The sequence below is a fragment of the Schistocerca nitens genome, chromosome 6 (genome assembly GCF_023898315.1).
Source record: "Schistocerca nitens isolate TAMUIC-IGC-003100 chromosome 6, iqSchNite1.1, whole genome shotgun sequence".
Classification (NCBI taxonomy): Eukaryota; Metazoa; Arthropoda; class Insecta; order Orthoptera; family Acrididae; genus Schistocerca; species Schistocerca nitens.
In genome coordinates, this window is record NC_064619.1 from 739,828,816 (window position 1) to 739,843,319 (window position 14,504).

The window sequence follows — 14,504 nt, forward strand, 5'->3', positions numbered from 1 at the left end:
GCTTCATCCAGTCCCAAACATGCTCAATGGGGGACAGATCCGGAGATCTTGCTGGCCAGGGTAGTTGACTTACACCTTCTAGAGCACGTTGGGTGGCACGGGATACATGCGGACGTGCATTGTCCTGTTGGAACAGCAAGTTCCCTTGCCGGTCTAGGAAAGGTAGAACGATGGGTTCGATGACGGTTTGGATGTACCGTGCACTATTCAGTGTCCCCTCGACGATCACCAGTGGTGTACGGCCAGTGTAGGAGATCGCTCCCCACACCATGACGCCGGGTGTTGGCCCTGTGTGCCTCGGTCGTATGCAGTCCTGATTGTGGCGCACACCTGCACGGCGCCAAACACGCATACGACCATCATTGGCACCAAGGCAGAAGCGACTCTCATCGCTGAAGACGACACGTCTCCATTCGTCCCTCCTTTCACGCCTGTCGCGACACCACTGGAGGCGGGCTGCACGATGTTGGGGCGTGAGCGGAAGACGGCCTAACGGTGTGCGGGACCGTAGCCCAGCTTCATGGAGGCGGTTGCGAATGGTCCTCGCCGATACCCCAGGACCAACAGTGTCCCTAATTTGCTGGGAAGTGGCGGTGCGGTCCCCTACGGCACTGCGTAGGATCCTACGGTCTTGGCGTGCATTCGTGCGTCGCTGCGGTCCGGTCCCAGGGCGACGGGCACGTGCACCTTCCGCCGACCACTGGCGACAACATCGATGTACTGTGGAGACCTCACGCCCCACGTGTTGAGCAATTCGGCGGTACGTCCACCCGGCCTCGCGCATGCCCACTATACGCCCTCGCTCAAAGTCCGTCAACTGCACATACGGTTCACGTCCACGCTGTCGCGGCATGCTACCAGTGTTAAAGACTGCGATGGAGCTCCGTATGCCACGGCAAACTGGCTGACACTGACGGCGGCGGTGCACAAATGCTGCGCAGCTAGCGCCATTCGACGGCCAACACCGCGGTTCCTGGTGTGTCCGCTGTGCCGTGCGTGTGATCATTGCTTGTACAGCCCTCTCGCAGTGTCCAGAGCAAGTATGGTGGGTCTGACACACCGGTGTCAATGTGTTCTTTTTTCCATTTCCAGGAGTGTAGATAAGTAAGAGATTAGCGCCCCATAAATATTTACATACAAAATAAAATATCTGTCGTAATACCACCTTGTTCTGGTTTCTGCTTGACTTATCAACTAAAAATGTTGTCTTTCATGCTACTTACATACCAATATTTACAATCTAAGTATAGTTTTTGCATGGCCTGTACATCTTCCTTCAGTAGATGATCAGCTCAATTTAGCTCACGCTATATAGCACAAGTGTTACCAGAGACTGCACAGTTCACTACCTGCTTTAACTAATTGTTGTTTGTGTGGCAATTCTCAACATGTAACTGTATCACATATTTTTGTCATAGAAATTAAACTTGACAAAAATGACAAAATACTCAGTCCTCATTTTCACATTTCACAGTTATGGTGCTGCAGTGACACTTTCTCATTACATAGAGTCATTTTTGACAACATAAATACTTCATGAAAACATAGAAAAACTTCCTATTCAGCAAATACTTAAAACTAAAATATAATTCCTGCTTCTAATGTCAAACAAATGTCTGTAGTTTTATGCACCTTCTAGTGCTGCATACATTTATGTATATATATCATTGGTAAAATTTGTGTCCATTAGTTTTGGTACACTAATACACATTCTTTATTGTGCAATAGACTTTCATAGTATGACAGGTTCAGCATGAAACTTCAAGAAGTGTATACATCCACAATACAGAGTGGTAGATAAAATATAAAACACAAAATACTTTGACATCTGGGCAAACATCCTTACTGAACACATTTCTTCAGATCCTTTTGGTGATAAAGTCTTTTAACTTGTAGTGATTCAGAATATGCCAATAGATAACTTCCTTCATGAGGTATTCAGATAATATTATATTAACCAGTGTACATTGCTTGCCATTTCTATTTCTTTCTTAATAAATACAAGATGTAGGGTGTGTTCTCAATAAAATGTTGTCTCCAGTTTTGAATTCTTCCATCTTTCTCAGTTTCTTATCATAAGCTGATTTTCTCAAAGTGGCTGCTGAACTAAGGGCAACCAAAGCTTGCCTAATTCTTTCCTCATGTGACAATTTCCTCTCTGTAAACTGGGGAAGATGATTCACCCATTCATTTCTCTCAGGCATATCAGACATAAGCGATGCTGGCATTTGCTGTGTGGAAGTAGGCGGCAGATTGTATATCACATGCTCAAATGGTGCAACGAATTCAACCCATTTGGTTTGCTTGTTAGGTACATATGCTCTAATGAAGCAGTTACATTCCATCCTGGATTTTCCATTGTTTGAAGCAGTTGAATTCTCATTCAGTAGTGAAGTCCATTCAGTAGGACTTGATTTGAGATGAAAATTACTTATCAAAATCAGCTTGATGTCATTTTCTAGCAAAAAACCTTTCCCTTTTCTGCCATTGAAATTTGGTGCATTATCAGATAATATTGCATCTAGTTTTCCGGATCATGGAATATAATCCTTTTCTGAATCTTGGAATATAATACTCCTTGATCCATTTGATTATAGGTGCAGTGGCAGAGTTAGTGGTACACAATCGCACATATTTTGAAAATAAGTCATACAAGGCGACCATATATTTTACTCCACCTCTTACTTGCAGATGTGGGCCATATTCATCGATCAAAATAACTTTTCCAGGTTTGTGAGTCAGTATAGGATGCAGAGCTACTTTCTTAGAAATGTTAGATGGCTTACTTTTCTGACACACTGTGCATGTGCATACTAAATGATGCACACACCAGTGCTTAATCTTTCCAGGGTCAGGCAAAATTTCTTATGATGAAATGATGTGCCCAAGGAATATGATCTGGTTTCTGGCAAACTTAGACGAGTCCAAGTTGGCAATAACACCGTGCTCTGAAAAGTTATCGAGCACCTTGTTTAACAAACAATGGTGTTCCTGCCAGGTAGCTGTTGTGATCAGCAAATTGTCCATGTATAGTGTGATCTGGTCTGACAGTTCAGGTCCTAAAACTGTATCTAGTGCAGAAATAAATATTCTGGCACTGACATTCAGACTGAAGGGAAGCACTCGAAACTGGTACAATCTTCCGGTGAATATAAAAGTGGTGTACTTCCGCACTTGCCAGTACGAACAGTGGAAGTCTGTTGATGATAGTTATCGATCTCCATGGAATTTCTGTGGCTGTTCCTCTAAGACCCTCGGCCTGGTTATTACCAGAACAGTTATTTTTTTAATAGATAGGGCATCAAGAACAAAGCACACCCCTCTGCCTTCCATGCCCGCAGCTAATAATGGGCTGCTGTATGGTGAAAGGGAAGACTGTATATAATACACCACTGTATCATTTTCTGGAGATCCTGTTTGACTGCCTTGCTTTTAGACCACCGAGTGGAAAAGGTTGTTTGGCAATAAGTTTTATGCGGTACAACTTCCATCTGTTAAACATAATCCTTATAATCATACCAGACTTTAATGAAAATACCTGGACATACTTCTCCAGTAACATACATAATTCTCTTTCCTGTTTGTCCGATAAGGTTTTCACCTCATCGGATTTGCATCGTATGAGTGAAGAATCTATTTCATTTTGCCCATTGTTCTGTAGTACAGGTACAAGCTTCATGTACTGTGAATGGTCTTGCACCCACAATACTCTATTCTTAATCATTTTAGCTTGTATTCCTTGGCACAGTCTGCTGTGTTTCGCTTTTGTTTTTAATAGATTCAATATCCTCATCTCCTAACTTTATATAGCATTTTCCTTGCGGGAGATCAAGCTTTACGTCCCATTCCCACATGAATTCCATGCCTATGAGAAAGGTCATGGTTAAAATTTTCATGACGAGAAACATGCATTGATCTGTTCCGTTCTCAAATTCTACATCTATCCGTGCCTGTAATGTAGCAGTCTGGACTCTGGTACTGAACTGGCAAAGTCAGAATCTCTACAGACTGCGCATTTTCTTAAAGAAATTAGCTTCTATCACGCTTATGCTTACGCTGCTATCTAAAATCAATGTCTTGGGAATATCTCCCACAACTGCTTAAACAGCGGCTTGTATGTACTCCGAGGGACTTTCAGTATTATTGTCTACCTCATTAAATAACTCTTAACAGATGTCAGTCCTGTCTTTGTATCAGAGCATGTTTATCTGTTCATGCAGACTATTGCCCCATTCAGTCCCACAACTGCCATCAGAGAGATCGATACAGTTGCATGTAGTTGACGCCACAGACATTGTCATTGGAAGCACTTCCACCACCTCAAGTATTCGGACGTCCTGATTATAGTTATTCGTGTTTTGATTTACATGCATACCTTGCCCTTGATTATTTTGTGACCACTGATTATTATGCCGTGACTCCTATTGTTGTTTTGTCGGTTCCCGTTTCGATTATTTTGTAACTGGGATGGTAGCGATTAATATTTTGTCTTTGCCTTTGAAAGAGTGTGTGTGTGCTTTGCAGGCTGCCATTGTTGTTGTTCTGATTTGTGTGTCCAGTTTGCGGTGTGCTGTTGTTATCTCGCAACCCGCCATCACAGCTATTATTGTGGCCATATCCATTATTCATGGACTACAAGCCATTGTAGCCAGTGCAGCTTTTCGCGTCTTCTTGTATTAGGTCCATGGTATCGAACACTGATAGAAAGTGATAAAGGTCAAAATCAGGGTCTGTTATTAACTTTTCCCTTGTGTGCACAGGCAATTTGCCTTCAAGATGCGTAATACATCTTTATGCGTGACCGGCTTGTCCCAGTATCTCAATAAATTATTGCATTTGTTGAAATACTTCCTCAGTCCACTCTGCTTTTGGTTGTAAATTTCTGGGCTGAAGACCTGTTTTGTAAGATGTTCTTGTATGCCCACTGACCAGTACTTAGCAAGAAAAGCTTTTTCGAATTGTTCATAATGTATACAGTTCTCTGGGGCTTCGGTAGCCTATAAGGTGCCATTTCTTTGTATATGTGAGGCAATGACCTAGGCAATACGTTGCAGAATGAATCTATAAAACCTACGGAATGGATGTGTCTTTTGTCTGGGATAAAGACCTGAAATTGTATGTGTTTAAACAGCCTTTCTTCCTGAAGAATCTCTGTTAAGATTGCACCTGCCTCCATCTCATCATGTAGTTGTTGTTTTGCTGGGTTTATCGGTTGATACACTTCAAAGTATGGCTGTGGGCTTTGCAAACATGCATTGTATGCATCCTGCATTTGCGTATCGATAGTCAGTGCTTCACGTGATAGCTGTAGTGTTGTTTCCACCGTAGAGGACACTTCGACCTGTGATGAAACATAGTGTCGCCACTGTCAAAGGTTGTGATGTATCATATGCTTTATGTGGTCTATTTCCGAGCAGAGTGTTTATTTTGCAGTACCGAGTTTGGCCATCGCTTCACTCCCAGCACGTCATGTTGCATCATTCCACTCTGAATTTATTTTATCGGTGAGCATTTTGTCTTTCTGCCTGTAACGATTCATGTAAAATGTAACTTAACTTAAGTTTCTTCTGCCTGGTCCATTGATGAATGAATGATAAATTTTCATGTTTCACAAAATTTATTCACATTAATTGACATCCAAACTGCACACTCGTCATGTAAACCCAAACATGGACAGACTTCACTGATCTCTTTGACTTCCAAAAGTAACTTCAAAAACTGACTCGTCGCAGCATCACTTTTATATAAACTTTAACAATAGCTTCCAAAATAAAGCATTATTAATTTTGTACAATTTTGATGTTACAATTAAAATTTACAAAACGTAAAGAAACTGATGTTACAACCGAATAAGGTATAAAATATAATATTCAATGACAATCTTTAAAATGCAATATTCAATGACAATCTTTAAAATACAATATTCAATGACAATCTTTAAAATACAATATTCAATGACAATCTTTAATAGTAATATCTTTAGTTTTCCATAAGCAAATCATTCATATTATTTTAGTTATGTAATTAATTACAGTTTAGATTTTGTTACTAACATATAATGGTAGTACAGAGCTCGTGCTTTATCCGATTAAATACATAGAATCCACAAATAAGGCCTCAAATTCTGAAAATTGGAAAGCTATGAGATGTAAACAATTGGAGAGTTAGTTTGAAATGTAATTACAAAGAATATTAATCACAGTGTAAGACATAAAAATAAATAACAAATGAAAATACATTGCTTGGTAATAACTTTTAATTTGTTTCTCGAGATAGTGTGGTCTTCTGTTACTGGATTTTTAGATTACCATTTTGTTACTTAAGACCATTGATTTTTCGTGCTAACATCTGTGTAGTCTCTTGTTATTTGTTGCTAAGTATTTATTACTTCAGTTTCTTGATTAGTTACTTAATTTAGTATCTGTACGTAAGTTTATCAATGACAACAATCCACTGATAATTACAACAATGCACATCCTTCATAACATTCCACGTGCCTTTGCAATGGATATCAAGTTTTTTTATCAAATAGGGCATAATGATACATATAAAGACACACATACAAGGCCTTAGGAAGCACTGAATTTTCCGATAACTATCCGGATGCATATAAAAAATTGTGGTGTCATACATTTCATATGAATTTTGGGGAAGGCTGTATCGTTATATGCCAAGCTACTTGGTGAATTTAGTACCTAATTTTTCATCTTGCTCATCTAGCTGCGTTTTCAACACTACTTCTTGTGAGTCTACGGACAGGCTGTCCACCTCCGTATTGTTGCGGTAGCGTTACCATCTACCACGCTGGGGCCTGGGATCAATTCCCGGCAGGGGTTGGGTGTTGTGTGTCCTTCATCATCATTGACTCGCAAGTCGCTGAAGTGGCGTCAGTTAAAAAGGACTTGCAATAAGGCGGCCGAACTCCCCCGAATGGGGCCTCCCAGCCAACAATTCCGTACAATCATTTCCATTTTACGGACAGGCTGTGAACACTTCGCATTAATTCATGCATCGTATCTTCCATCTTGTGTGCTGATTGTATTGTTTCCATATCTTTTGGTAGTTTGGAAATGGTTTCTGCTAAATCCTTATATGTCTCCTTTAAGCTGGTAATTTTGGATGCTGTTGTTCCTAAACCAGTGTTAATAATTTTTTTACTAATTCCTCATTTACCTGAGTGAAAATTTGAGTGACCAACTGTTTGTCACATTCAGTCAAGATATTATTTATTTGAGATGTTGGCGCCACATATCTCGCAACAAGAGTAGTATTGGTTTGTGTAGAACTTTGTAAAGCCAGTTGCTTGTCCCTGTCAGAATGGGTGTTTATGCACAAAGCAAGCCCTTCATTGTGGGAATTTAATGTAGTATTTATGAGTGAAGCAAGCACTTCACCACATGCGTTCATTGTCTTTACCAGTTCTTTATCGCAAGCGTTAATCATCTCAGCAATTTTATTGAATCCTACACAAAAGGGATCTATGATGGAAGAAGATATTTGCTCAGCACTTTCATGTGCTTGTGCCTTCATATTAGCTTCTGCCTCCACCTTTTGAGCATATCCTGCCATCATTGGATTGGTGGTACTGTTGTTACTGCCATCGACATTATTTTCAGAAACACAATGTGCAGAATCCATGATTTCAAATTTACCTAAGTTTGTCATAACACAAATTGAAAATATACTTCATAATAAAATCCCTTGTCAACACACTGAATAATTAGCGTAAATTGACCGGAAACTAATTGTTGTATCACCAAAATGCCAAGATACGTACTTCAAACTAAAACAATCCACTAACACTCTTTTTCATTTTGCTTGCACACAGCACAAAAGCAGCCATCTTAGTATAGCTCTTAGCAACTATGCCTGCGGCAATTACTAAGTTACAGAGTACACAAAACACAGAAAATCCAAAATTGGCATGAATTAAGTGAACTATGGGTTGCAGACTGCAAAAGCAAAGGCAACTGGTAACGTGTTGATAACCATACCTATTTTTTGGTGTTGCTGTTTGGAGGCTGCTTTAATTCCCATTGCATCAGTTAATTTCAGTTACATTTCGTGTAGCCATCAGTATTTTCTTAACTTCAACTATACAGTTGATTCATGAAAAATAGAACAAACATCATACAATTTTTTGTTCGAGCCCCACATTGGGCATCAATATAATAATACCGATATTTAAAAAAATAGTATTATAAATTTTTTTAATCATATCTACTGGTGGCAAAGCTTTTGAAATGCTAGAATGCTGCATAGAAAATTTTTACTTGCTTAATACTGAAATGACATTCCACCATCCAGCATAAGACCTATGAGAACGTTGACTGACAGCATTGTTTAGAGGCCAGTAACCGATCTCAAAATTATGCAGTTTAGGTAATTACATTGCCTGCATACTGACAGAAAAGATCAATAAAAAAGGTCTCAGGGGCACTGAAATAAAAGTTTGTTTAAGTAAATGCCAACTAGACACTAGTAGCATTCAGCCATGGCCCCCCATACAATTCGTCAACAACTCTCCTTCACTGAAAGCTCTAAAATACAACATGATAAACTGAAATGTGACACTAATAGAAGATGAAAGTAGGTTTCTTGATTTAAACATGGCTGTTATCATTAAATTAACATAATTACTTAACCAAAAGTTACTGATATGAGAGTGACACTTAACACTTTATGAAACAGCCATCGAAAACAAATGAGAGAGAGAGAGAGAGAGAGAGAGAGAGAGAGAGAGAGAACTCACAGTTCCTGCTTTTTTATACTCCAAAACAAATTACAGTGACTGCCTTCAACTTGCTTCACAGAGCGTTTTATTTATTTATTTACTTTTTTAATGAAATTTCAATATGTAAACATTTCTCTGGAATATTCTTTATTAGAACAGCCAAAAATACATCCCCTATATTAAATCATGACCTTTTCTCATTACTTTACAGATTTATTTACACAGAGAAAATGTATTCCTAATGTCTAAGCATTAATTAAATGTTTGGGGCATATTCTATTAATTATTCAGAAAGCAACATTTCAAAGAGCATACCAGAATCTCTGTGTTATATTCCATAGGCTGACCTGTGCCAAAACAATGTTCTGCAATGGCGAACTTGCTTGGCTGTTGTAAGCATGTGTGCCGCTTATGCTCAGTACATCAGTCCTCCACAGTCCTGATAGTCTGACCAATATATGACATGCCATGACTGCAAGGAATATATTAGACACCAGCCTTATGCAAACCAAAATCATCCTTTATGGAACCTAAAAGACCTAGAACTTAGATGGTGCTCAAAAAACACACTTCACATCATATTTCTGCAAAATATGACCAGTCCTGTCTGAAATGCTCCCTGCTTAATGCAAAAAGTCCATACACTTTGGTGTCACCTCAGTATTATCGTCACTTGCCCAGTGCACAGTCGGGCAATAGTGCAATGCATGTTTAATCTGTCTTTAACTATAACCATTCTGGCAAAATGTGACTTCAAAAGGGGCTAACTCTACTGATGAACTATCAGCCTACAAAGTGGCATGGGCCCTATGAACCAAGGTGCGAAGTACCGCTTCACGTGGAGACGGAAGGTGACAACTGTCAGCCTGCAGATGAAAATCAGTGTGGGTAGGTTTCCAAAAACAGCATTTGCCAACTTAATTCCACTTTCCTCCTGACCAGCAATCAAGGAAGGGAAGACAGCCATCCTTTTCCACCATCATCATGAAACGAATATTCATGTGGATTGAATTAAGCCATTCTAAAATGTCATTCAAATTCTCACTGCCATGGGACCAAACAATAAAAGTGTCATCTACATATCAGAAAAACACGCTGGTTTCCAAGCTGCCAACTCCAAGGTATGTTCCTTGAAACCTTCCATCAACAATTTGGAAATAATAGGTAACAATGGGCGTCCCATTGCAACTCCATCTGTCTGCTCGTAGCACTGTTCATTGAATAAAATGTAAGTGGAAGTCAACACATGTCAAAATAGGTTCATTATTTCAAGATCAAACCTAACCTCCCTCAAACATAATGGATCAGACGGAGGAACGCGAGTGAAGAGAGAGACCACATCAATACTTATCAGAGTCATTCGAGTGCTTTTCCTCTAATCAACATAAGAAATCCTTCGAGTTTGCAATGTGGTGCTCATACCAACTACTATAGGCCACAACAGAGTAGTGAGGTGTTTTGCTACACGATACGTCGGAGCACCAATGTTACTTACAATCAGACGGAGGGAAACCCCTTCCGTGTGGACCTTAAGGAGGCTATACAATCTGGGAGAGGGGTGGGGGTCAGCACAAAAAGAATTGAGTCTCTTGATGGTCTCCTGCGATAAGGAACTTTTCTTCAAGAGGCCATCAGTCTTTTTCTCAACACATGTGGGGTCAGAACTGATACTGCAATACGCTGAATTAGACACTAAACCCTCCACCTTTTGAATGTAATCCTGATTGTCCAAAACAGCGGTAACATTGCTCTTGTCCGCAGGTAAAATAACAATGTTTGGATCAACTCCAACTGACTGTAAAGCAGCCCTCTCAGCAGCTGTGATATTACTCTTCGGTGGACATGCCCCAGTCAATACATTACATGCCTCCCTTCTAGCCTCCTCTGCAACATCTGGAGGTAGTTTTGCCTTGAAAATAGCAGGGTAAGCTCCTGTCAAAAAATCACGGTTGTTGATGACATTACTCGGGTGTATTCCTGTAAAGGTATTTGAACATTGTATATCCTGGGAGAAACTAAGATCTCACATGAAATATGTTGACTCATACAGAACTTACTTGAATATTATATCGGTTGACACGGAACAGTACCCAGTGTTTGTTCTGCGCTTGTCAATTGCTGTCTACGGACTGACTGTGGCTTTGTGCACAAAGCACTGATATTACAAAATGTTAAAATATAAAGCTGTTACATTTTAGGTAGTAACATAAAAGACAGAAAAAGTAAAAAATACATAAACAAAGCAGAGAAGCTATTTTTATTAACGGTTGTCCAGATGTCATGAGACTGGTACAAATAACAGTTCTATTTTATACCCTGCAAGTAGTGGTGCGCCTTAAGGTCTACGAAAGCTAGCAAAGAATTTTCTGTGAACTCAAATTTACAGTATTTCATTAATTAATGTGTTATTCCATGATAACCATAAGGAAATTTTGACTTCAAGACAATAAGACTGAAATTTTTAAAGGCTCACTTTGTAAGATTTGAACATTCCAGAAGAGGACAATTTTTAATAAAGATAAGTTTTCAGATGCATAGCTTTCACAAAAAAAACTGTTTAGAAATAATAATGAGAATTTCAAATAGATCACGTTGCCATCTCCTCCAAATGTGAAAAAGAAATATTGAACACACGTGTCCGAAAATCTCTAAACCTCGACTCCGATCACTATCTCACGAAAATAAAAACTAAACTGATCCCAAAAAACAAACAGAAAAGCAGAAACGGTGAATATAAAAACAGAAATAAAATAAATTTTGATCTTACAACCCTGAGAAATTACAACCTTAAGTCCAACTCTAACCTCACGGATTTTCAGAAAAAACTAAAGACATTCTCCCCTTCACAAAACCTCCAAGAATTTCAGAACAACTTGATTGAGGCAACAGAAACAACCTTTCCAAAAAAGAGCAAACCGAGACACCCGTGGTGGGACAGCAACTGTAATGAAGTTCTGCATGAAAGACTTAAAGCCTGGAAAAAGTGGAACTCACATAAAACTGAAAACAACTTTGATGAATTTAAGCAAGCCATAAAAAATGCCTCGAAAACTATTCGCAACACCAAGAAACAGTATGAAAAACAACAACTGGACTCAATCAAAGAGAATTTCAAGAAATGCAACACGGCAGCTTGGTACAAAACATTCAACCAGAAACTCCGAGGATACCAGTCCCCTTGCCTAAACCTTATGAGAAATAATAAGACTCTCGCCACCAACAATACTGAAAACTGTGAAATCCTGGCTGAATATTTTGAGACACTCCTAAACTGCCAAACACCCATCCAGACTCTCAGTTTTACGCAACCAGAAACATTACCAACACATTCAACACCTCCGACACGAGAGGAAATCACAAACATAATCAAAAATCTCAAAAACAGGAAAGCATGTGGAGAAGACACAATTACAGCAGAAATGCTCAAGCTTGGGGGAGAAACATCGGTAGAAGCACTACACAAAGAACTTGAACAAGTATGGGAAACCAAGAAAATCCCAAGTCACTGGAAAACTGCCTTTGTTTAAAGAGCCACACGCCACCTTGGCTCCAGGCTCAGGTTCGCGTCCACCTTGACCTCTGCTCGCTCCCGAAGGAGGTTACCCCCAGTTCGGTCTACCACTCCCGTTTTGCCGAACTTCGTTCGAAGTTCATTAATATGACCTTCATTTATACAGATGGCTCTAAGACCAATGACGGGGTCGGGTGTTCTTTTATTGTCGGAGCACAAAGTTTCAAATACCGGCTCCATGGCCATTGTTCGGTCTTCACAGCTGAGCTCTTTGCCCTCTACCAGGCTGTTCTTTACATCTGCCACCACCGACATTCTGGATATATCATCTGCTCCGATTCCCTTAGCGCTATCCAGAGCCTCAGTGATCCGTACCCGGTTCACCCTTTCGTGCACCGGATCCAACGCTCTCTTCAGCAGCTGGTGGACGTCGGTTCTCCGGTTAGCTTTATGTGGGTTCCTGGCCATGTCGGTATCCCCGGGAACGAAGCTGCAGATGCCGCGGCCAAGGCTGTGGTCCTCCAGCCTCGGACAGCTTCTTGTTGTGTCCCTTCGTCAGATTGTAGCAGGGTAATTTGTCGGCGCATTTTATCGTTTTGGCATGCCGATTGGGCTGCACTTACAGCCAACAAGCTTCGGCCCTTAAAACCTCTTCCCGTGGCTTGGACATCCTCCTCACGCCCTTCTCGGCGGGAGGAGGTACTTTTGGCCCGGTTACGAATTGGACACTGCCGGTTCAGCCATCGCCATCTGCTGACGGCTGCGCCGGCGCCGTTCTGCCCATGTGGGCAATTGCTGACGGTCCGCCACATTTTAACGTCCTGTCCGGATTTTAACACCCTGCGTCTTGATCTTGGCCTGCCCTGTACTGTAGAAGCCATTTTAGCGGATGACCCACGAGCAGCTGCTCGCGTTCTTCATTTTATCAATTTGACAACCCTCTCAAAGGACATTTGATGATGCTGTTTCTTAATCCTCTGCCTGTCAGTCTGTCTTTTATCGTGTTTTCCCTTTTAGTTGTTGTTTTAAACTTGTGCCTCGCGGTGCATTCTTAACGTAGTCAGGGCGCTAATGACCATTGAAGTTGTGCGCCCAAAAAAAAAACCTTTGTTTAAAAAAGGTGACAAAAGGGATGTTAACAACTATCGTGGAATATCGCTTCTCCCAGTCCCATACAAAATTCTATCAAAAGCCCTGCTCAATCGTGTATCACCAATTATAGAGGGAAAACTTGGAGAATATCAAGCTGGCTTCAGACCAGGAAGATCCTGCGCCGAACAAATTTTTAACCTCAAAACAACAATGAACTATTTATCTACAAGGAGCAAGAAATATTTCATAACATTCATTGATTTCAAAAAAGCTTATGACTCAATCGATAGGGACACACTCATCAAAACACTTCGAGAATATGAAATAGATGAAACAACAATCACCATAATCAAAGAAACATTAACAAATACAACATCAAAAGTAAAATCCCAAGGAGAAATTTCACGGCATTTCGAGGTCAAAACCGGCGTCAGACAAGGAGATGCGCTGTCCCCGGTACTCTTCAACTGTGTTCTGGATAAAGTCATAGCAGAATGGAGAAAACTCACGCAAAAACATGGAGTTGAGAAAGTCCAAATTGGAGGGAAGTGCTACAAAGCCATTGAAACCAACTGTTTTGCCTTCCTGACGATCTCGCCTGTTTAGCTTACACACAAAAAGACACAATAAAACAAATAGAATTACTTAAAGAAACTGCTGAAAAAGCAGGCTTGCAAATTTCATTTGAAAAGACAGAAATCATTACAAATATCAAAAATCCACCAAAGAAAATAACTACGAAATACGGGAAAATACAGGTATCTAAACATTTTAAATATCTTGGTGAACTAATTCAGCCTGTGGCAAAAGGTCATCCAGCCTGCAGGGCTAGAATACAAAAACTAGAGACAGCAACTCACTACTGCAGACAAATGTATTCAAAAAAATGTATATCCAAAAACAGTAAACTCAGACACTACCAGACTGTCATTAGACCGCAGATACTATATGCATCAGAAACACTGGCAAATTTTACATACGCAGAACAGATAGAAAATCGTGAAAGAAGAATTGTGAGGACAATTCTTGGACACAGGAAAATAACAGATGATCAAGGCAAGCAACAAAGAAGTGTATACAAAGTGCAGCAAAATTACAGACGAAATTAGAAAAAGAAGATGCTCCTTTTATGTTCACATCATGAGGATGAACCCGAATAGGCTTACA

The 14,504-nt window shown here is 40.2% G+C and overlaps 1 protein-coding gene across 2 annotated transcripts in view; it reads left to right on the forward strand.

Moving 5' to 3' along the window:
- LOC126262865 (zinc finger protein 184-like) overlaps positions 1-14,504 on the forward strand; it is a 367,123-nt gene that overhangs the window by 291,985 nt on the left and 60,634 nt on the right. The gene's annotated exons all lie outside the window — the stretch shown is intronic.